This window comes from Rattus norvegicus, chromosome 8, assembly GCF_021556685.1.
Source record: "Rattus norvegicus strain SHRSP/BbbUtx chromosome 8, alternate assembly SHRSP_T2T, whole genome shotgun sequence".
Classification (NCBI taxonomy): domain Eukaryota; kingdom Metazoa; phylum Chordata; class Mammalia; order Rodentia; family Muridae; genus Rattus; species Rattus norvegicus.
In genome coordinates this window covers 15,596,129-15,602,128 of record NC_141541.1, presented here as the reverse complement: position 1 = coordinate 15,602,128, position 6,000 = coordinate 15,596,129, and the positions used below count along the sequence as shown (strand labels likewise).

At 35.7% G+C, this 6,000-nt stretch overlaps 1 long non-coding RNA gene across 2 annotated transcripts in view; it reads right to left on the bottom strand.

Moving 5' to 3' along the window:
- Nucleotides 1-730: 730 nt before the first annotated feature.
- LOC100909684 (uncharacterized) overlaps nucleotides 731-6,000 on the bottom strand; it is a 73,952-nt gene continuing 68,682 nt past the window's right edge. Inside the window, exon 2 of one of the 2 annotated variants that reach the window (XR_015627493.1) lies at nucleotides 731-2,549. This is a non-coding gene — a long non-coding RNA (uncharacterized LOC100909684). The remainder of the gene's footprint in view (nucleotides 2,550-6,000) is intronic. The other variant, XR_015627489.1, reaches the window with a different exon arrangement.

The window sequence follows — 6,000 nt, the reverse complement described above, 5'->3', positions numbered from 1 at the left end:
TCTCCTTGGGGAACGCCCTGCACCACACTTAAATAGCTAGCACTGGCCAGTCCTAGCAAGCCACGTGGATCATGTAGATAGGCTGTCACTACGCGGAAGCTAGCGGGCCAGGCAGACATAGCCAAATAAGGACTTGTTTACTGCAAGGAGCACTCACTGTTGGGAGGGTGGAAGGCTGAAACCAGCGCCATCATGAGGCGTGGCACGTCGCAGCTCTCTACAATGAGGTGCTGAGAAGAAGGTATATTCTTTTGTTTTAGGATGAAATGTTCTATAGATATCTGTTAAATCCATTTGATTTATAACTTCTGTGAATTTCAGTGTGTTTCTGTTTATTTCTGTTTCCATGATGAGAGTGGGGTATTGAAGTCTCCCACTACTAATGTGTGCTTTGAGCTTTAGTAAAGTTTCTTTTGTGAATTTGGGGACCCTTTCATTTGGAGTATCTATGCCCTGAATCAAGAGTTCATTTTGGTGGGTTTTTCCTTTGTTGTGTATATAGTGTCCTTCCCCAACTTTTTTGATAATTTTTGGTTGAAAGTCAATTTTATTCGATATTTGAATGGCTACTCCAGCTTGTTTCTTGGAACCATTTTCTTGGAAATTTTTTTCTAGCCATTTACTCTGAGGTAGTACCTGTCTTTGTCACTGAGGTACATTTTTTGTATGCAAAATGTTGTGTCCTATTTATTTATCCAGTCTGTCAGTTTATGGCTTTTTTTTTTAAATTGGGAAATGAGTACATTGATGTTAAGACTTATTCAGGAGAAGTGATTGTTGCTTCCTGTTATTTTTGTTGTTGGGGTGGAATTATAATTGTGTGGTTACCTTATTTTGTGTTTTTTGAAAGATTACATTCTTGCTTTTTCTATGGTGTAATCTCTCTCCTTGTGTTAGAATTTTCCATCCATTATCCTTCTTAGGGCTGGATTTGTGGAACGATATTGTGCAAATTTTGTTTTGTCATGGAATATCTTGGTTTCGCTATCTACAATAATTGAGAGTTTTGAGGGATATAGTAGCCTGGGCTGACCCCTGTATTCTCTTGGTTCTTTATGACATTTGCCCATAATCTTCTGGCTTTCATAGTTTCTGGTGAGAAATCTGATGTAATTCTAATAGGTCCTCATTTATATGTTACTTGCCCTTTTTCCCTTACTGATTTAAATATTCTTTCTTTGTTTTGTGCATTTGGTGTTTTGATTATTATGTGACTAAAGGAATTTCTTTTCCAGTCTATTTGGAGTTCTGTTAGCTTCTTTTATGTTCATAGGCATCTCTTTCTTTAGGTTGGGGAAGTTTTTCTTTTATAATTTTGTTGAAGATATTTACTGGCCCTTTAAGCTGGGAATCTTCATTCTCTTCTATTCCTATCTTCCTTAAGTCTGGTCTTCTCATTGTGTCCCAGATTTCCTGGATGTGTTTTGTTAGGAGCTTTTTTTCAGTTTTCATTTTCTTTGACTGTTGTGCCAATGTTCTATATGGTATCCTCTGCCCCTGAGATTCTCTCTTCTATCTCTTGTATGCTGGTGGTGATGCTTACATCTATGACTCCTGATCTCTTTCCTAGGTTTTCTATATCCAGTATTATATCCCTTTGTGATTTCTTTATTGTTTCTATTTCCATTTTTGAATCCTGGATTGTATTGTTCAATTCCTTCACCTGTTTGGTTGTGTTTTCCTGTGATTCTCTAAGAGAATTTTGTGTTTACTCTTTAAGGGCTTCTACATGTTTACTTGTGTTCCCCTGCATTTCTTTAAGGGAGTTATTTATGTGCTTCTTAAAGTCCTCTATCATCATGTGATGTGATTTTAAATACAAATCTTGATTTTCCGGTTTCGTGGGGTATCTTGGACTTGCTGTAGTGGGAGAACTGTGTTCTCATGATGCCAAGTAGAATTGGTTTCTGTTGCTTAGGTTCTTGCACTTGCTTCTTGCTATCTGGTTGTAGCTGGTGTTAGAAGGTCTTTCCATCTCTGACTGGGGTTTGTCCCTCCTGTGAGCCTGTGATCTTTCCTGGGTGTCCATCTATTTCATGGCAGTAATGGGGTGCAGAGATCTTTAATCTTTTTGTGCTAGTGCTACTGGGAGACAAGTTCTCTCTGGGCAGTATTTGGATGTGGAGACCTGTATCACAGGGTTAGCTCTGGGGTGCTGATTGGAACCACAAAGTTCCTGTCCCCAGCTGCTTTGCTGTTCATGTGCACCATAGATTCCTGGCAGGTCCTTCTTTGGCCAGTTATTGGAACAAAAGTGTGGTCTCACCTGTGAATTTGGGAGCAACAGCACTCTTGGGAAACCATCGCCTTCTGGGTGGGATTTTGCTATGGAGAGCTGTGGCTCAGCCTCAGCTCTGGTTTGCCACTGCAACTGCAGGAAAGTATCCTGTCCATGGCAGTTCCCCAGTTCCTGTGCCCTGTTTTTTCGTCTTTTCCAGTTAACTTTCACATTGAGTCTTTTCTTCAAAGTTATAGAATCTTGCAGTATAGTTTTAGCTTCTGGGATTTTTTTTAACTCTGGAAACTGTCATCATTTGGTTTTCTTGCACCTAGAAGAGATTTTGAGAAATACTTCAGTTGATCCCTGCCTTTCTCTGTTCTCATTAATATGATGACAGATAAATAGGAATCTACCCTTCCTATCTTAATTGTATGTAGACTGATATGAGGCAAATGGTAGAGGCATAAATTTCCTTAAATCTGTGACATGGGTTCAGAGAGTCTTCCTAAGTTCAAATCTAGATTTGCTAAAAGTAAGATGGACCTATATAATAGTATAGTAATAAGTATATACTATATACTCAAACTATGCACATATATTATATATATTATATAATAGTATAGTAATAATTATAATAATATGAGACATCATATAATATAAAATAAGACCAGAAATATTCAATAACGTTTAAAAAGAAAACCATGACTTCCTCATTAGCTTTCTTCTTCTTCTTCTTCTTCTTCTTCTTCTTCTTCTTCTTCTTCTTCTTCTTCTTCTTCTTCTTCTTCTTCTTATGATATTGAATGTTAGGGTAAACTTGAAATATAATCCTAGTGGAGTAAAACCATGCCTGGTTTGCATACTCAATAGCAAAATATTGTAGCTCACTCATGTAGTGAAGTAAAGTCTATGTCTCAGCCAAACCAAACCTTTTATTTGATGTGTTACTTAACACCTTGTATCTGAGGAACATATGCTTTCCATGCCTTTTGCTGTGTATTATTCATTTGTACCACGATGAATTCTTGAAACAGTGAGCAATGAAGTGAAAGATTCCTTCCTTACATTACATTCATCAGAATATTTTATCACTGCAACAAAAAGTTAGGGAGACCAGTAAAATTTCTAAATTCAGATAGATGAAACAGGAAATGCAAGGTTTGTGAATGAGTTTTCCTTGAGAGCAATATTTAGTGTTTATACTCATTTAGTTTAAAAAGAGTAAGACTCTAAATATAGGTGAGAACCATACATATTTTTAGGAGAGATTTTTTGGCAATCCATCAACAAGCATCTATGAAAAAATGTAAACTTAAAAATATCATGTCAACTTGTCAAGATCTGTAATATTAGTTCTAGCACACAATGCAGTATTTGCTCACAGCCCATTAGGTTGGAAAAAGCTGTCACTGAGTTCTCAAACACCTAGCTAATGACCAAACACACACTTAAAATGTGAGTTAACTCAGATATGAATCTGATATTTCCTTTGTTAAAATACAGAAGGCATGCCATCCTGTGCTAGTTTTTGAGATTACAACAGTGAAATTTTGTAATCAGTGCATGTTATGAATTTTGTGTCCTCTAGAACTATATTAAATTGTATGCCCGGGAAGGCCTTCTATTTAGCATTCGCTAGTATTGGTTGTGTCTTGTAGAATAAGGTTTAAATGCACCTCTTATGTTTTTTTCTTTTTCTTTTTTTGGCCATACTCTCAGCTTGGATTTCACAGTTCCTTTCTTGTGGTAACATTTTTCAGACTCATCCTTGCGTCTTTCCCTTCTTCAGAATGTATTAAACATTGTGATTCACTACTTCCTTGCAAACCTACCAGCAAAATGTAATTTTGTGGTTACAGTATTTATAATATTCCTCAACACCCTGTATATTTCAAATATTATAAGTCTCACTCATGGTTCTTCTTATAGTTAACATTGGCTTTTATATCAATTATTACTTCTGGTTTTATGCAGAGAGCACTAGTTCATTTTGTAAAGATAATATCTCCCTCCATCTCTATACTATAATGATGGGTTAGTCATGTTAGACTGGTTTAAAATCTAGCATCTAGATTTCTTCAGCTTTTACTTGTCCATATCAATTAGAAATGAAGAGATGGAACAGAGTTAGGAGAGTGTTCTGCTACTATCAAGGATTGGAGTTTGGTTTCCATAACACATGTGATTCGTTACAACCAGCTATAACTCTAATTGTATGGGATCTGATGACATCTTATAACCATCATTAGCACTTGTACTCATGTCCACAAACACACACCCACACCCACAGACACACATTCATGTACACACTTCAAAATAAAGCAAATCTTAAAGTATTGAGTAATCTATAAACAGTGCACATTTTTTCTTCGACATTAAGTACTGAGTCTTTGTTTTTGCAATGTATTCCAGACTATAAAAAAATTACAGGAAAAAAAACCAAATAAAACACAGGAATCTCTTTTCAAGATACAGACCCTTATTCAAATTCCCATGAAGCTTTGATTCTTTTTTCTTCCAACACTAGATCTTGTGTGTACTTATATGATAATTTGGGTGATAATTTTTTAAGCTTAAACCGACAATTTTATACTTCTTTCATTCTTTCAAATATTCATTATGAAAATGTAGATGAACATAATTGTAAATTAGTGTGTAATTTGTTGACTTGGAAATAGATACAGACCCATCATTAAAAATTAATGTCATAAATAATGAAATACTTTAACTTTATAAAATATAATAAAATAGGCTTCTAAAAAGTGTCATGCAATTTATCCAGAAAATAGTAGTAATTAGCCATCCAAAGAATGTGCTGTGAAAGCAGAGAATTATGGTGGACACATAAGAAAAGGTACTTTATATTTGGAAGAGCAAGTAGTGTCACAAAGCCGAATATATCATGGTTTATGACTTTATAGTTAAGAGTGTGAGCATATTTATCTCAAAAGATGGATATACTAGATCAAATGCATTTAGATAAATGTTTCCAGAACAACGGAAAAATTAAGTTGTACTCAGCCATCATCTGTGTGCATTAGGTAATAGAAATGACCATTATTCATCTGTTCTTGGTTAATCATCCTGATTTTATGATCCTCTCTATTAATAACACAAATTTTCACATTGCTGGTTTTTACTGTAAATAAACTAATGTTGAAAAAGATTAATTGTTTAGTGTCATAGAATTTATAACAGAGTATAGGTACTCAATTCAGCAAATCTGATTCAACCCTTGCCTTAATCTAAACTGAAGTCAGCATTGATAGTGGCCTTTCATAAGTTTTTACTGCAAGGATATTTCTCATGCACATTGGGATTTGTAAGAGGAAAACAAAAATTTCATCGAACCTTGTGCCATTCAGTAGGAGCCAAAACACCTTATATTGTTTTTTTCCTTGCTCTGACAAAATTTCCAGAGGAAGAATTTCAAGGGGAAGATTCTTTTGTATCACAGTTTATAGGTGTAGATCTTCATGGTAGAGAAGTTTGGTTCTTTTGGTTTGGTCTACATAATGGGAATTGGATTTTAGCTTGGTTTGCTTATGCCTGGGAAATGTGTGAAGCAGAGAGAGCTCGACCTAAACTATAGATAGGTACAACTTTCCAAGCCCTGCCCAGAGTTGCTTGCTTATGTCACTCAGTCACCATATCCTAATGGTTGCACAAGCTCCTAAAATGATTCCACCAGTTGGAGGTACATTTCGATGTGTAAGATTCTGGGTGGCATTTCACCTTCAAACCATGGTAGGAGGGAGACTATGGAAGCACACACTTTC